Here is an 18,825-nt window from a genome sequence, read left to right on the forward strand (position 1 = left end):
ATAAGCCATTCATGATTGCATGCTGGCCACTTTGGCAAAAGTTGGGAATGGACTATAAATAATGTGTCAATATAGTTCAGCCAAAAACACAGTTCCAAACATTTTCTTTCTCTTGGCTCCAAAACTAGACCTGCACAAAACACAAACAAACAGATGGGAAGCGAATAGTGCTGATGGTTACAACTCTGCGTGTTGAGAAAAGTATCAGACACCTGTCAGTTTTTATTCAGATAGACTTCACCAATCCAAATAGCGCAACAAATATAACCAGCTGAAACACAGGCACATTTGTAGCAACATGTATCTTTGGTTAGACTGTCGTTAAAAATACTTTTCCAGTCCAATGAACTAAATGATGGTGTCCTTATCTTTGTGATTAATTAAGTGCATTTTAAGTTTGTCTGGTTTACAGTACAGTGTTAACTATTATGAAAGTGACTTCAACGCCTTTTGAATGATCTACTCCTTGATAAAATGCTTAGAAAATAACAATTATTCCTCGTGCTAGCTCTTTTGACAAGATTATCTCACAGGTGAACTGTGCAGAAGGGGTAGCCTGCTTTCACATGTCTGGATAGTAGCTTTTGAGAGCAATCATCTTTCCCGCCTCCATGGGCCCTTATCTAGGTTGTGATCAAAGAAGGAACCTTAGACAAAGCTAGGATCTTCACTAGAAGGAGGAGTTTAAAACACCATTGCTGTCATCCAGTTCTCGGCACATATAAGCCAGGAGTTTTGTGCAAAAAACTCTGACCACTGACTATTGAAACATCAGTCTCAGTATGGATTTGCTAGACTACTGCATAAAACCCAATATATATAAAATCCAACTGACAAATTTGCTACTTACTAACATAGAAAGCAAGTGGTAATGAAAAGATGAAGGCCCAGGCAAGAAATTAAAGAAATACTTTGTGTATAGAATAGTGATAAAACAAGAGTGGACTTCTGCCTGCTTTGTGTTAGTTGGCTGTGGTGGGGAGGGGGGAGATGTGCTGAAGTATGATTACCAATAGCTGAGTTTTTAAACAGAATACCACATCAGAATGAATAATGACATAAAAACTATCATAAGGCAACTCCCCTATATACTTAAGTTAACATAAGCTAGGGCAGGCAACATTAGGCAGGGAGATAGTCTGTTGGGAAATTCTCTAAAATGTCCAATGGTGGTTTCAAAAACATGAGTATGGCAATGTTTTCACAACTAATTTTTATTGCTTCTCTTCAAGTTGAACAGATGGAAATAAAGAGATTTTGTCACTAATTTAAAAGCTGGCTGGGTTGCCTAATTGTAATTTCTTCAGTCTACAAAAGCTCAACTGAGTATACTCAGATTTTTTTTTAATTGCTATAGGGTGCCCTCATTTAAAAAAATGTTTTCTTCTGCTTTATTTTTTCTCCTCTATGAATTTTATTTGTGCCCCCCCCTTCTTCCCAGGAACATAGGTGCATTTAGAAGCAATAGGAGAGGGTGATTGTAAATGGATGAAAAATTAGCTTCTTGTCTTTTGGTGGTTACTATAGCGATAATCATGATGGGAGATTTTCAGCCACACATGGTTTCTATAACAACATGATGGGGTGCTTTAGAAATAGACCTGAGGTAAACCGTCTCATTAAGGGTCCCTTAACCCCTTCTGTACCACAGGATGTGTGTCCTCTGGCAGCATAGCTACTAGCTGGCTTATCTGACTGGAGCCTTAAGATTATTTTATAGTGTTTAAATGTTTAATTGCACAAGGAAGACCTGACTTGACTGATAGAATCTTACGTGCTTTTACTTCTGGAAGTAATTAATAGCATCTTAACTCTATTTTCTCATCAGGAAATCAAAAATCCCTTGGAACCGCTTCTCTGATCAGATTAGCGCATAAGGTGACAAGCAGGAAGCAGTCCTTACTGCATCTATGAGCTCTCTCAGATCACCGCAGCGAAACCTCGCGCACGTACGGTCATTGCACACCGCACGGGTCTCTGATGGGTGGCTGTCTTTCTTCTCTAATTGAAGGAGCCCAGACAGCCATGTTTTATTATGTTCTTCAGTTTTCTTCAAATTAGGCATAGCCCTTATCTGACTAATAATTCAATAGGCATTAGAAAAGGAAGTTGAGTGAAATTGTTCTGAATTCATTAAGTTACACACATTTTAACAACCACACAGAAGAAAACAAAAGCTCTCATCTCATACACTACCTCAATTGAGAGCCCGTAGGAGCTAGAGATCAACGAGAACGTATGGCAGACAAATGAGACAAAAGTAGTGGTGGTGGTCTGGGTAAAATTTATCAAAAGGAAAAATGATAGAAGGTCTGAATGTAGTCATATAGTTAAATTAAGGTCTATAGGGATTAAGCTTGCTCAGTTCACTATAATAATGAATTACTGATTACCTATCTCTGTTGGGAGTATCTATAATGATGAGTAATAATATGGTCTTTATGTTTAAAGGACTATATAAGTTTAAAGAGTTTGTGTTCTTAAAACATTTACTTTTAAATATATATATTGATTTAAAATGAAGACCTTGCTTGAATCCTTGCTTCGTTTCCCCACCTACTTGCCAAATATTTAGCCACAATGTCCCCAAGCCCTCCTAAAGGAGGCGGCTATGGACAATAAGAGGCATATTCTTAGAAGAGGCTATTTTACTTCTAAGGCACGGCGCCTTATCTTTTTACATAAAGTGCATGTACAGCCATGAATTTTCTAGAATAAAACTATTCTTTGCCTTTCATTCTCTTCTATTTAGCTAAGCTGCCAATTCCAAACACGAGGGTTCTCTTTCAACTCTCAGAAGGATGTCAGCAGCCACACATCTCCCTCTGAGTTTTCAAACACTGCTACAGTATTCTTATGTCCCTGGTGTCTCCTGCACAGCAAGGAAGCCTCCGAACTCATTACGTATGCTCTTGCCACAGCCTTCTGGTGCGCAGTTGCCAAACAGATCCCTGGGAGATCAAGACCCCTTCTCCATGTGTGCCCAAAGGCCGTGCGGGTGAGCAGCGATGTCTGTGTGTACTGAGACGCTGCATGGGTCAGGATACACCAGTCAGGGGGCAATTCATAAACGCCTCTAAATCTTCTCCGGACCAAAGACACAATGGCACTGTAGTTGTTGTCCTCAGTGCCATGGGGCATTAGCTGAATAAAGAGAGAAAAGAATCTATTCATGATGGCTTTCAAGTTACCCAGTCACCGCAGTAACCAGGCTGTCCCCAAATTTCATCCGCATCTTATAATGACCTGACAAAGCAAACCATTCTCTCTTTGTGCCGTGTTACTGAGCCATAAATAAGCAGGGCAAATTTCCCCATGGTAAAACCAATTAATCAGCAAAACAAGCACCAGCACGCTCATATCAATAGTCGCAGTATTTTTCTAGTAGTAGTTTACTGTAGAAACATTGACAAAGCTGTTGTGGTCTGTCTGCACTGTCCAATACCGTAGCACCAGTCTTCTTCTGAGATTAGAAGGTGCCTAGCCTGATTGCCATGTGCTCTAAGTGTAAACTACCATCGTTTTTCAAAGACTAGAAAAGGGATGTAAATCCACCAATGATACTTTTTATATTAAAGACATACAACTAACAACTCTTTGAGGATAACGAGGACTGGCCTATGATAATTCCACCAAGGAGCCTTACTCCATCAACTGTACACCCTGATCTTGCCCTACATACTTTCTGTTCCTTAAACTCAAAGAACATCTAAAAGGAGCCTTACTTGAGCCCTTGGAGAAGTGACTTGATTGGTATAAACATAAAAGTAGCACATTCTTCAGGGAAACGTTACAGAGAGAGAACCCCCTCCATTAGCGTGTATGTTCCTAGAAGGAGGACATGGTGAGAAACAATAGTTTAATGTTTTGGGATTTTTGTTTAGTGATGTTTTCTATAAAGTTACATCATCATGTTTAGCTTATCCTCATACACCAGGCTTACTCTCCCTGGGTGCCTCAAGATAGGAGTATAACCCAAACAGTAGCTTCCGTTGCATCTGCTGGATCAGAGCACTCAGCTCAGGTGGTTATGCTGACTTTTAAAATTTTATTCCAAAGGTACAATATTGACAATTTTCTCAGAGGACAAGGGATGGTCAAGGGGGGTTGATATGAAGATGGTTTCAAGATGAATTGATAGCAATAGCAATATTCACAGAAGGGTCCTTCAACTAAAACAAACTCACAGTTTCCTGAGTGAATTCCAACTAGAGGATAGGGTAGATGTTCCCCCTTTGGGTTTACAAGGCTGTACTTTCATAGGAGCAGACAGGCTAATGTCTTCCCTATGGAGTGGCTGATGGGATTGAACTGCTGATCTTGTGATCAATGAGTAACCCACTGAGACACCAGGGCTCCTCAAGGAAGGGTTGTTCTTTTCATGGCCATCAAGTTGATTCCGAATCATAGTGACCCTGTAGGTCAGGGTAGAACTGTCCCTGTGGGTTTCTGAGACGACAACCCTTTTTGGAGAATATATTTAGAAACAATTGCTTTACCTTTTGAAAAATTTGCATGATGAAGATTTATATGATTTTGTAGCAATGTTTTGAGAATTACACTTGTACTTATTTAATGCTTTGGTCAGAGCTGATGCAAAATATCAAAATTTTTGGGTTCCTTTTTTAGAAAAAAAAAGGCACTGTATAGCCAAATTATTCTATAGAATGGCTCAATGTTTGATGTTAAATTTGAATCTGTTTGGTTGTTAAATAGTTAAGAAATAATCCCTCACTTTATGGGAGTGTAAGAACTACTTTTATTTTGAGAACATCCTTAGCTTTGGATGTTAGGAAACATTAGCCCGGTTTCCTAAAGTTAAAGGAACTTGTATAACACAAGTCTATTCCTTAAGAAAAAGGGGTCATTTTTAAGCCTTTCAACATTAGAGTATGTGAGGCAATTTCAAAAAGTGAGTGGAAAATGCCATTATTTTTCAATTCCATTTTCCCACAAATCTTTCTGTTAACTGGCCAAGTCTTTAAGCACTGAGCCACTGGGGCTCCTAAGCAGTATTGGGCAACTGCTAAGGGAGTGATTTTTACAAGGAATTTTATAATGTATATTACCTTTATTCTTCTCATGATGATAATGATGATGTTGGTGATAGTGTTGGCTGATCGTGGACACTTCATTGCAAGCCCTTTTAGATATTTTATTCACAGTACTCATTAACTCCTCATGAATTCTATGGGCTAGGTGTCATTTATCCAGAAATAGAAACTGAGTCACAGAGCATTTCGGTACTTTGACAGAACTTATGGGACACTTCAGTGGCAGAGCCAGAACATAAAACTAGGATCCCAAACCACATACATCCGAAGATTAGAGCATGCGACACTAAGTAATTTTTCAATGTCACAGAGATGGTAAGTGGTGGAACCAACATGTAAACCATTATCTATCTGACCATAAGTGTGTGTCTTTGTATTCATGAGCCAGGTCTCCAGTTACTATTGAAAACCACATGGAGAGAAGTAACTATGTGTAAGAGTGTGAAGGTCTGGTTTTCTAGAGACTAAATACATGCAAGGGAAAGGAAGGGTCTTCAGGAGCCCATCTGCTTTTTAAGTTCTCTGAGTGGCTTCTGTCACAATGAACGTCAAAGTGAGAGCCTTCCCCAGTGTTTTGGTCTGCTGCATTTTATCAAGAGGTGAAAGAGAACTCCACAGCAAGGCTTAAATGAATATCCGGGTTTTCTTGCTCGTTCACTCATTAGTCAACAAGTTTTTTTAAAAAAATCATTTTATTGGGTGCTCCTACAACTCTTATCATAATCCATCCATCCATCCATTGTGTCCAGCACATTTGTACATTTGTTGCCATCATCATTCTCAAAATCTTTTTTTTTATTGATTATCTACCACATTCAAGCCATCTTGGCAACATCCTGAATAGAGACATGGCCCTCCCTTATCCCTCCACACTGATAGGACACTTCCTTCTTCGCAGAAAGCCAGGGTAGGAGAGTTCAGTAAAATACTCTTCTTTTAGAACCTGAAATCTCTAGGTCTGGAAGTTCCAATTCCAGCGGTATTTGTCTATTTAATTCTAAAAGCAATTTATTACCAAAGTTTGTGTACTGAATCATCTATATGAAAAGATGTTTTCATCAGAATCCATGTATTCAATGTTACTGACAATGTCAAATCTTATTTCACAGTGTCTTTATTTCCTTCCACTTTTACTTAGGTGAAATGAGGCTAAATAAAGACATGATATAGAAGTATAATCGAAAACTGTGCTTCCACGTTCAAAACAAACAAAACAAATAAAAAAAAGAACAACTCTATACAGCACTTCCACATTCTCATTCCCTAACCCCAGCAATGGCTTCCCCACATCCCTGCTCATCTCCCAAGAGTTTAGGAAAAGTACTCAGTAAAATATAAGCCACAGGCAATAAGCTTGCTTGGTTTTGCATGTACACTATTGGGAGGGCATTGGGAAGTATTTCATCTAGCTAAATAGACATGAAAGTTATTACTATGTTCCACATGTATCCTCTTCACCTTCTTTCCATTCTGCTGACAGAGGATAAATTTGTTAGTTTCTTTTTTTCCTTCACAATTATGGGATTTATTAGGTAAACTAATAGGTTCCACAATGTTAATAATACAATTCCTTTGTTCCCAGAGCCTCCTCTCAGGAATGTTGGCAGAGCGGTCACCCTGGTCCTCAGCCTATCAGCCACATGACCCATTGGCCTCTGCCTTATCAGGATAAGTGTTACAAAGCTCTTTTAGCCCCGATAAATGCCTCAAGGGCACACCTGTAAACCAGCCTCCTGTCCAAAGGCACTCAGCTTTATTCATTCCGTAGTTGTTCCTCTGCCTCATGGTCTCAGCACTGCTCCTCTGGGACATCTCCATTCTAGGATCCGGATAGACTTCACTCCTGGTTTTTCTTACATGCTGATCATGGGATTCTGTGCTCCTGCTTCTGACATGGTCCACTTTGTATACCTATTGATGATTAGAAATAAGCATGAGTCACCACAAAAATCCTGTAAGGATAATTTCTCTTCACAGTCACACTTTGAAAAATACATATTAGACTTTTTGATTATGGAATTGTCAAAAGTACTGTACATTTTAACTTAAAATATTTACAGTGAAGTGAAATTAGTTGGTCTGACTCTGTTATCCTTGGTCTTTTCAACTCACACCAAATATTTGGATGAAACCATGTAAATTGGGGGTTTGAAACTGTGACAGACGGGATGCACTTGTTTCTTAGTGTACAGATCACTAAGAATGGGGTCTAGAGATGGGGAAAGCCCCTGGGGTGCAATGATTCTGTCCTCGGCTGCTCACCTCAAGGCTGGTGGAGAGACTCTACCCACCGCTCCATGGGAGTAAAGATCACTGGCCCCATAAAGAGTCTCTAAAGTCAAGCCCAGTTCTGTGCCATCACCATGCCACCATGTGGATTCCAACTCATGAAGTCCCTATAGCCTAGACTAGAACTGCCCTCGGGAGTTTCGGAGTTCCATGAAACTCTTCACGGAAGTAGAAAGCCTCATCTTTCTCCTGTGGAGTGGCCGGTGGTTTCAAACTACAGACCTTGCAGTTAGCAGGCCAATACTTAACCCCCTCTGCCCCCGTGACTCCTGCCTAGAAAACCCTATGGGGCCGTTCCTCTACACAAGGTGTTGCTCTTAATGGCACACGACAAAAACAAGAAAGATACAAGCAGGGTTAGAGAGTTACACGAAGTAAATCTTATGGGGGAAAAACCCCAACCGCGTAGTGATGACGTTGTTAGGGCAGTTCGGACTCAGAGGCACTGTCTGTACAATGGAAGGAAACACCACCCACTCCTGGCCCATCCTCACAATGGTTCTTCTGTTTGAGCCACTGTTGCGGCCACTGTCCGTCCGTCTTGTCGAAGGTCTTCCTCGTTTACACAGGCCTCTGTCTTCCCAAGTATGGCTTCCCTCTCCTGGAACTGATCTCGCCTGCTAACATATCCCAAGTGGGGTTTTGTTTTTCTACAGCGATGATGAAAGGTGATTAAATGAAAACAAATAAAGCATTCAAAAGCTCAAGGATCAGTGTCGACACTTATTTACATACAAGTGTATACTTACATAGACATAGTTTATACATAGGAATATATTTAAGGTAAAGGGTTACAGTTTCGATGATAAATACATAGGTAAGGAAGACGTAATGGGCACTTATTATACAAAAGTAAAAGTGAGTTGAGTACAAAGATGGAGCAGATCCTTTGAACAGTTAAACCCTTAGTGCAAATTTGACTTCAACACCTGGGGGCTTCCAAAGTCTGTTGGGAAATTACCTTATCTTTTAATTTCATTTTCTCGTGACCTTTTTAAAGGGCCTTGGACCAAACATTTATCTATGAGTCAAAAGTTGTTAGATTTCAATATGGACAAAATAAACAAACCAAGTCTCTCCTCCCTGTATTCCATACCTGTCTCTGTGTGACCACAGACAAACGCAGCCACTCTCTAGGAAGGCTGTCCTCAGCGTGTGCAATTAGACCATGACTAGGCTCCCAGTGTAAGAGAATACTGTGTGTGTTTTATTTTCTGAAGTAAAATTATCGATGTGAAATCGTATTAGCAAATTATGTCTGTTTTAGAAGTTATTGTTCTATCATTATTCTTTTTACTAATCTGGTGAATTTTTCTTAGGAACTCAAAACTCACCTGTAAATATAACAACGATAGCTAACTTTTTTGGAGCATTTGTCATGTGCCTACCAGACACATAAATTTAGCGGTTTAATCCTCACTCCAGCTCACCGACGTAGGTTCTACCCTCCTCCATTTGGAAGGTGAGGCCTGAGTGGCCGGCTTCGTTCAGTTCTGTTCCTGCTGGATGACCGCGCCTCCCTCCTGCTGCCCCCTCCCTCTGGCAAGCCTCTTGTTGGTAAATGCGCAGGTCACCAGTGGATTGAGAATAAGAAGAGACACGCGATGCAGTGTTCGATGTTGTCTATACTTTTAAATCAGAGCGTTCATAACCTGCCTGCTTAGATAGAAAGGGGCCGGGCTAGCACAGTGAGTACAGCAGGGGGCCGCTAACCGAACGTTGCCAGCTTGTACCCACCAGTCAATCTGCTTGTATAAAGGCTTGCCGCCTGGGAAACTCCGTAGGTCGGCTCTACCTCTGGGGTCGCTAGGCGCTGGGATTGATGCCACCGCGGTTGGCTTGGTTTGGCTACTGGCTTCAAATATAAGTGCACTGAAGCGCAAGGCACAGGAAGGCTTACTGCTTACAGTAGCACCCGAGAAGTTAAAACGCTCTTCCCTCAAAGCACCCTGCCATGTCTCATTGTTCCAGGAAAATATCCGACTCTTAAAACTCAACTGCATGACCAAAATAACTGCTTTCAAGAAACGGTATTAGAGCACGCACACCCACACACACAAATAGATACAATGTTATTTGGAGTTTCAGTGTCTTGATATTTGAACAATGTATTTTAGCACCATCAAACATACAATATTAAAAGTATTATAGGAACCGCACAAACAATCTCACTACCATTGGGTCGATGCAGAGACAGACTGTCGACTGTACCGGGAGTAGAAAGCCCGCCTTTCTCTCTCGTATGAACTATAGAAAACGTTTGCTGTCCCCCGGGCAGACCTGTGGCCGTGAACTCGAGGACCGCCGTGTGACCGAGATGATCAGCCCCATCGGTTTCCTTGGCTGTCTTCTAAACCGCAGAGGAGCAGTAAGCTTTTCGCTTGTGGTTCCGCCTGACGGGTTCGCACTGCCCACTTTGAGACCAACAGTCAGCGCACCCCATTTGCACCTCCAAAGTTCTCAAACTTCTTTTCTCAAGCCCGAGGGCGCCTTGGGAGACGTCTCCAGGAAAGGCAAGGCGCCACACCACACTGACTAGCTGCCATAGCTCCTTTCCTGTTTCCTCCCGAGCAGGTCCATTTTTCTGTTGTGTAGATGAGGATAATTCATCACCTTTTCCAAGAGAAAATTCAATCATCATCAGTAATAGAAATCAAGTAAAATTCTGAAACTCAAGCTTCTAGAACTTCTTACATGAACCAGTAGATGGCAAACTTTACTACAAAGAAACAATTCAGCAGCCTGATAAATCGGTCAAAAATATCAACAGCTCCACATCTGGCAAAATGCCCTGCTTGTACCTAAATCTCATCTATAAAAGCTGGAAGAAAAAATGCTCCCCAGTAATTTCTCTGGGAACTAAATCCCAATTCTAATTTTTTAGATACAGTAGGTGTCTCGCTAATAAGATTCATGCCTACCTGTGTCCTTTAGTCAAATTCCCAGGTGAGTCCGACTAGGAGCACATGACCCTTTTTCAGCCCTCTTGTACAACAAAAGGCTTCACGAAGCCCTCTCAGCTATTGGAAGCTGCTGTGTGGCGTGTGAAGGTGATCGTGACAAAGGCTATGTTGTGAGTAAAGCCAGGACAATTGTCACAAAGCAGGGCTTCAAATCGCTTCCTTTTTGATCAACCTGCTGCTGCTGACGATTTACATTTCCACCCCCAAATACACAGAATCACAATCTTCGTTGCAACAGGATCCCAAGGTGACTTTATGTACAACTGAATCTCATTAAAAAATGAATCCATAAATAAATTTGCTTTTCTTGTTCTAATGTAAAGCTGACCTAGGGGCTCCGTATAATATACTGAAGATTTTTGAACTTCAGGTACACAAAACTGGAGCAACAATGTTAATTTCCTGGTATTATACCATAGACCCATACATTGTCTGCTTTTACGTCTTTAGTTGCCTTTTTAATTTCTTTTTAATAATGTAGCAAATGTGTTTGCTTTGCGTGTTTAAAATACAGAATTTATTCTTTGACAAGCAGTATATTTTCCTTGTGGGTTTCTGAGTGCATCCATGGGTGAGATGCTCCCAGACCTGCTTGGGCCTGAATCCAGGACCTGAGGATTATCAACTAATGCTACAGCCGACTGCACTAAACAATCTGCGATTGGTGGTATGCTTTATTTTGAGGGTTTCCCCTCCATTCATTATTTAAAATAAACATCTCATTGAAGGTTTTCCTTTTTTTTTTTAATGACCTTTTACTTTAACAAACATAATGTCCTTCTCCAGGGACTGCCCTGGTCTACTGGGTAAGGTAAATCGAGTCATTCTCCTTCAAGGAGAATTTCTGCTGTATTTCTTCCAGGACAGATTTGTTCTCTTTTCTGGTAGTTCATGGTATATTCAATGATTTTTTGTTTGTTTGTTTTTGCCAATACCATAATTTCAATGCCTCAGTCCTCCTGTACTATACCTTATTCATTGTCCAACTTTCATATGCATATAAAGGGATTGGAAATAGCCTTGCTTGGGCCACGGGTATGTTTTTCTTTCCTGTAAGTGACAATTTTGCTCTTTAAGACTTTAAATTGAAGTGATGCAGCAGATTTCAACCCCAATGGCACAGTGGGCTCAACACTGAGGGGCTCACTGTAAGATCAGAAGTTCGAGCCCACCAGATACTCTATGAGAGAAATAGGAGACCTTCTGCTCCGGCCAAAATTGAAAGGTCCAAAAACCCTCTGGATCAGTTGTACTCTGCCCTTGTAGTCACTATGAGTCAGAATTGCCTCAATGATCATGGAATTCGGGAATGTGGGGTGTGACAGTCTTGCCCAAGCAATATGTCACTTGATATCTTGACTGTTACTTCTAGGGTATTAATTCACAGGCCCATGGCGAACGTTTACACAGCAAATCAGTCCGCCATTCAACAAGTAATAAGCAAATAAGCACATAGTCCAGAGGCACTGGTTGCGGTTGCACAGCATGTGGCTCTGCCCCATTGCCACCTGGCCTTCTCCTCTTCCACCACTCAGGTCCCCACCCGCCTTTCCTGCTCCTCTTTATGGGGCAGGTGTGTTCATTTGACTTTGAATAGTTTGAATGTGCCCTACACAGCACATTCCCTCCGGTTGGTATTGTTTATTTTATAGGCCACCCTATTATTTGAGTGAATGGTGACCACTGGGAGTGGCACCAGTCTCAAGGTCAAGGCTGTCTTCGAGCAATATCCGTGGGGGTTCCTCCAATCTGTTATCAGTTCACAAGGCTGTTTTTTTAATGATGTTCAGTTTTATTGTTTGTCTTCTTTTTTTACATTTTATTAGGGACTCATACAATTCTTATCACAATCCATACATAGACATACATCAATTGTATAAAGCACAACCATACATTCCCTGCCCCAATCATTCTCAAAGCATTTGCTCTCCACTTAAGCCCTTTGCATCAGGTCCTCTTTTTTTCCCCTCCCTCCCCTTTGCCCCCTCCCTCATGTGCCCTTGGTAATTTATACATCATTATTTTGTCATATCTTGCCCTATCCGGAGTCTCCCTTCCCCCCCTTCTCTGCTGTCCCTCTCCCAGGGAAGAGGTCACATGTGGATCCTTGTAATCAGTTCCCCCTTTCCAACCCACTCACACTCCACTCTCCCAGCATCACCCCTCACACCCTTGGTCCTGAAGGTATCATCCACCCTGGATTCCCTGTGCCTCCAGCCCTCATATGTACCAGTGTACAGCCTCTGCCCTATCCAGCCCTGCAAGGTAGTATTCGGATCATGGTAATTGGGGGGAGGAAGCATCCAGGATCTGGGGGAAAGCTGTGTTCTTCATCGGTACTACCTCGAATTCTAATTAACCCATCTACTCTCCTAAACCCCTCTATGAGGGGATCTCCATTGGCCGACATTTGGGCCTTGGGTCTCCACTCTGCACTTCCCCCTTCATTTAATATGGTGTGTATATATATATATATATATATATATATATATACACATATATATACATACACACATGTATCTATGTATCTTTTTTTTTTTGCATGATCTGGTCCCTTGGCACCTTGTGATCGCACTGGCCAGTGTGCTTCTTCCATGTGGGCTTTTCTGCTTCTGAGCTAGATGGGCGCTTGTTCACCTTCAAGCCTTTAAGACCCAAGACACTATCTCTTTTGATAGCCGGGCACCATCAGCTTTCTTCACCACATTTGCTTATACACCCATTTGTCTTCAGCGATCCTATCATGGAGATGTGCAGTCAATGATATGATTTTTTGTTCTTTGATGCCTGGTAACTGATCCCTTCGGGACCACTCGATCACCCAGGCTGGTGTGTTCTTCCATGTGTACTTTGTTGCTTCTGAGCTAGATGGCCGCTTGTTTATTTTCAAGCCTTTAAGACCCCAGTCACTATCTCTTTTGATAGCCGGGCACCATCAGCTTTCTTCACCACATTTACTTGTTCACCCACTTTGGCTCCAGCTGTTGTGTCGGGAGAGTGAGCATCATAGAGTTCCAATTTAATAAAAGAAAGTATTCATGCATTGAGGGAGTGTTTGAGTAGAGGCCCAAGGTCCTTCTGCCACCTTAATACTTAACCTATAAATATAGACACATAGATCTATTTCCCCATCCTCCTATATATATTTGCATGTACATGTCTTTGTCTAGACCTCCATAAATGCCCTTTGACTCCTAGCTCTTTCCTCCATCTCCCTTGACTTTCCTCCTGCCCTACTACCATGCTTCGTCGCCACCTGGGCTAGAGTATACCTCTTCTCTAAGCAACCTTACCCTTGATCATTTCCCACCAGGTCTGCCACTCCCCCCTCTCTACCATTTGGGGTCCCTTGTTTTTCCCTTGTCCCTGTGTTTGTTAACACCACTTCCTTACTCCCCCTACCCCCCACCCCAAGTCCCCCCGGAACTGTCGGTCCCGTTGTTTTCCTCCAGATAGTTCATCCAGCCTGTCCTATTCAGACAGACCTGTGGAGACACTAACATGCACAAAAACAAGACAGAGGAAAACAAAGCAACAGTATACAACCAGACAACAAAACAACAAAAACAAACCACTGACAAAGAACAGAACAAAACAGTTCACAAGAGAAAAGCTTGTAGTTAGTTCAGGGATCGTTTGCTGGCCCTTAGGAGCGTTTTCCAGTCCAGTCTGTTGGGGCACCACGCCCTGGCCCCAAAGTCCACTTTCAGCATTCCCTGGGGACCTTGCCACTCCATTCCCTTGCTGTTCCACTGCACTCCCCCAGTGCTTTGCCTTGGTGTGGTGGAATCAGGTCAGGTGCAATTCCCACACTGTGTCTCCGGTGCTGTCCCCTGTATCGCCCTTAGTCACTGATTGGCATCATTTCTCATAGTGGGGCCAGCCATGTTGTTCTCTCTGTGGACTGGCTGCCCTACTCAGGAACATCATCCTCACGGCCTCGTGGGCCTGGCTGTGCGCCACTCTCTCCTCCTGCCCCTTCATCTGCTCCCGTGTGCTCTGATCAGATATGTCCATCTCCCGTAGCTGCAGAGTCAATGTCGTCCTTTGGAACAAATTCTTTTGTGGGGAGGGACAGGACTCCACTTAATTTTTGGTGCTGGGGCCAGCCTCCCAGACCTCTCCACTGGTTCCCTACTCCACACCGGGATATTGCATTCACACCTTGCGGCACTGGGTTGAAGTCTGGTCCCACTTTCCCTGTGGAGATATAAACAATACCTTCCCTTGTTTGTCTTTCATTCTAATCAGAACCTTCTCTTGTGCTCTTGTGTGGCTAGCCAGCGAAAACAGCAATAATGTCAGGCATCATCTCATTCTTCTGGTTTCAAGCCAGAGGAAGCTGTGGCCCCTGAGGGTCACTAGTCCTGTGGACTAATTGCTTCCTGAATCTGTGTTTCTCTTTACGGTGCTGTGCCCCAGACAGAAGAGACCAATCCTTACACATAGCTGCTTCAAAACCGTGCGGAACGGTTTTCTTATCTTTTCAATACATTTTTCCAAGAAATATAGACTCTCTCCTCCTACCTTAGATGGGTGCGTGCAAGCTTTCAAACTCCAGAGGACACGCAATTAACTAGGATGTGGAACACAATCTCTAGGAAGTTTGTTGTGCCAATTACCCAGCAGTCCCTTGTGATTGTGGTCCTTAGACTTCAAGCTGAGTAGCTCAGTGCCACAAAGTATTTGGATGAACCTAAAAAGATTCTGTAATGTGCTCTATTATGTGAATATATGTGACAATATATGTAGTGCATAGACATGTGTGTACAGATGCCCACAACTATACCTTTATTTGCGTGTCCATATACTCTCACATAACACATCTACCTGAAGCATACAAATCTACCTGTGTCACACATCTGTAATTTTTGGTTGTGTTACTCTTGTTATATAAAGGAGCTTGAATTATCGCATCATAGCAATTGTCCTTAATTCTTGTGTGCCCTCAGTGCCTGTATCTGCCTTACTCACATTGTGCCGACTGCCTGCGTTTCCCTCACCAGCACTGATTAGCATGTACCTGCGATCTAGAAAGTGATTTACCTGCCTTCCCACGCCCCTTCCTGGTAACCATGAAAGACTTACTTTCTGTGTGTAAACCTATTTTATAAATCATAAACTATTTGTCCATTTGTTATTGACTAATTTCACTTAGTATAATGTCATCCCGATTAATTCATGCTACATGATGGTTCATGGATTCATCATTATCCTTTATCATCTTACAGTATTCCATCATATGCATGTACTGCATCTTATTTATCTACCCATTCATTAATAGACACTTGGTTTGTTTGTGCCCCAATCATTTTGCTATTGTGGAAATGCTGCAATGAGTGTGCTTACATGTGTGTATTCCTGCCACTGGTCTTATTTCACCAGGAGTAGTGTGTAAGGCTCTATTGTCTAGAGAAACAAACCCAGTGGCATTCATTTCTGTATCAGAAATTAATTATATATCAAGAAGATATGCCATCCCAGTCCAACTCAAGTCCATTGCTAGTTCATAAGTCCCTCTCCAGACTCATGTAGCTGCAGGTGGATGGCCGAACCAGGAGGCAGGGAGAGTCCAGGCCAGTGGATGCACAGTCTTGTGGATCCAAAGTTGGTAGAAACATGCCAGGGCACCACCACCTCTTAGGGTTGGTGGCAGAGTCCCAGCAAGCAGGGAGGTAAGTTCCCAGAGAGAGAGGCAGTTCCCAGAATCCTTCACTGTCATACCAAAGGCTACACCACCAAGGTATCATTAAGCCACCTCTTGATTGATGTGTTTGGCTCCACTACTAGCCAGGGGTGTCTTATTGACATTAAATCATCCAACTACCAAACGTGGGTTTGCTGACTCATACAATATTTTTATTTTTAGCTTTTTGAAGAAGCACCATACCATTTTCCTCAATGATTGTACAATTATACAATCCTATCAGTAGTGTATAAAACTTTCAAATCACCCACTACCTCACCAACATCTATTGTTTTCTATTTTGAGATGGATTCTCGTTTTCAGGGATGTGATGGCATCTCATGGTTGTTTTGCTTTGCATTGCTCTAGTGGCTATTGCCTCAATGTGACCCTATGGAACAGAGTAGCACTTTCCCTGTGAGTTTCCAAAGCTGTAAGCTTTACGGGAGCAGGAAAGTCAAGTCTGTCTCCAGAGGAGCTTCTGGTGATATTGACTTGCTCACCTTCAGATGCACAGCCAACGTGTCTGAGTCAAAATTGGCTACATGGCAGTGGTGAGTTTAGATTTGGAAGGGTTATTGAAAGGATCCCTGGTGGTGCAGTATGTTAAGTATTGGGCAGCTAACCAAAGGTTGGTGGTTTGAACTCACTAGCTGCTCCGGGGAATGAGATGAGGCTGTCGGCCTGGTTTTTGTAAGCTGCTCTCAGATTTTCCCTTAACTTAATCTGGCTGCTGTATGTTGATGACTTTCTTTTAGGGTCTGTGCTGTATCGGGTTTATGAGCTTCTTGGGTGGAAATGATCTCATTGTTCATGCGATGAAGGAACTTATTTTTTTGTCAGTAAATCTGCAAAAGTTCTGTGTCTATTTTCCTCTCCTTCTATGCTGCAATTCTGGTTACATGTAATTTCTTCATCTTGATAGTGTCCCATACCACTCTTGATCCATATTTCTTTGTCTATCAATAATTTCCTCCTATTTTTACTGAACAGCACTCATAAAAGGAACAAAACAGAATCATTGAGAAACTACCGAGTCCTTCCTTGGAAAGGCTAATGTAATTGATAACACTGAAGCAAGATGACGAGGAAGAAATGAGTGAAAGGACACAAGTGAAATGTCCTTTTTCTCCACATTTGTGCCAACAATTGGTGTTGCAAATTGGTGTCATTTTAGCCATGTATAGCAGCTCTTTTGCATTTTTCATTCATATTTTCCTAAGCCTGCTGTTTGCTATTTGGTTTTGGTCTTTAAGGGGGTCATGGAAGGGAACTGAAATTCATGAAGTCTACTATGTTTAAGAAGGAAGTTCCACTTCTTGTAAGGTATGCTTAAAGGGAAATATTTAGTCTTAAATTAATATATTAGAACACCTGAAAAACTAAGTCACAAAACATGTAAATACTAACCTGAAATTAATTTTCATTTCATCTTTTAACACACAGCTTTGCTTATCCCAATGTCTAGGATGAGAGAGTGAAAAGAAATGGGTTTAAAAAAATTTTTAAAAAAAGAAAAGAAATGGGTTTTGAAATCAGACCAGAGGTTCAAATCTCATTTCAGTGTTCCCGAGACAAATGACTTAGCCCTTATAAGCCTTAATTGTTCCACTTGGGAGATGCAAAGAAAGCCAATTTACCTAATTATTGCTAGAAGACTATTTTTAAATCTCACCAGAATGGCCTTCACCATAGATGCTAATTTACTTTACTGTCTCTCCATACTAATGCTTTAGTTCAGGGCTCAGAGAAGGACCATCAATACCACCACTATCAACAGCAGTAACAACAACATGAACAACAACAACAGAAACCACCTCAGACATTCAGAATGTGTGCTGAGGGTGGGTGACAGTATTTTCAATATTTTAACACATTTTTTCACAGTTTGGACCCTTGGAGCTTGATAAATGTTGTCAAAATGATTGAACTGCACTTGTCTCTTCACTGTCTTCTCACCCGTGTCCACACCCTCTCATCCTTAGCACTCACGGAAAATGATGATGCCTCCCCTGCTTCTGTCGTCTCTTCTTCTGATCCTATCTTTTCTTCATCCCAGTGAGGCAGCCCTGGTTGCCCTGTGCTCCTAGAGATAAGTCAGAATTAATCCTCCAGCAAACACAAGGACAGCAATAGTATTTCTGCAGGTACCTGTTGCTTCAGCCTCGGGCCTCTATTCTGGATTCAAGCTCTGGTGGTGGAGGCTGGTTTTATTGTCCTTTGCTCCCTAGCTCTTAACATGTGCTCGACACCGTAAATGCTCAGTAAATATTTGTTGACTCATACTTAAAAGGAATTACTTTACATGGGAAATATCTGAAAACAAATGTGAAATAAAAGGACAAATTTGTTTTTTCTATAAGGAACACAAGGTGGGTGCTGTCAGCCCAGCCCTTCTGGTTAATCCATAAGCACACATTGACTTTCTACACGGCAAGCAGTCGCAGAGAATTATTGCAGCCAGATAGATTAAGTGGAGCATAATTGTGAAGCTGTCCTCACCCCTGGGTGTTGACCAGCTAGTCGCTTCTTCTCAGCATCTTCTCATTGTGCTGTGCGTTACCACACCTTTCTAAAAAGAGGAGGAAGATGGATCATTACATGTTTCCCACAGTGCACCAGCTATTCTTTTTTGACAGTTGCTGATTTGTGTTTCTCGTCTTAAAAGCAAGTTGTCCATTTTGTGAGCGTTCTGTCGTTGCTGTGTGAGAAAGCGAGTAAAAATACAGGGCTGGTGGCAGAGGAATGCGTATGTGAGCGGACATGACTAAGTTGTCACGTCATAATGTCTCTCGGTACACAGGATTAAGACAGTGACCATATTGTAACCATA

The 18,825-nt window shown here is 42.0% G+C and overlaps 1 protein-coding gene across 1 annotated transcript in view; it reads left to right on the forward strand.

The window, feature by feature from the left end:
* CRB1 (crumbs cell polarity complex component 1) overlaps positions 1–18,825 on the forward strand; it is a 218,993-nt gene that overhangs the window by 7,406 nt on the left and 192,762 nt on the right.

The sequence above is a fragment of the Tenrec ecaudatus genome, chromosome 1 (assembly GCF_050624435.1).
Source record: "Tenrec ecaudatus isolate mTenEca1 chromosome 1, mTenEca1.hap1, whole genome shotgun sequence".
NCBI classification, from domain to species: domain Eukaryota; kingdom Metazoa; phylum Chordata; class Mammalia; order Afrosoricida; family Tenrecidae; genus Tenrec; species Tenrec ecaudatus.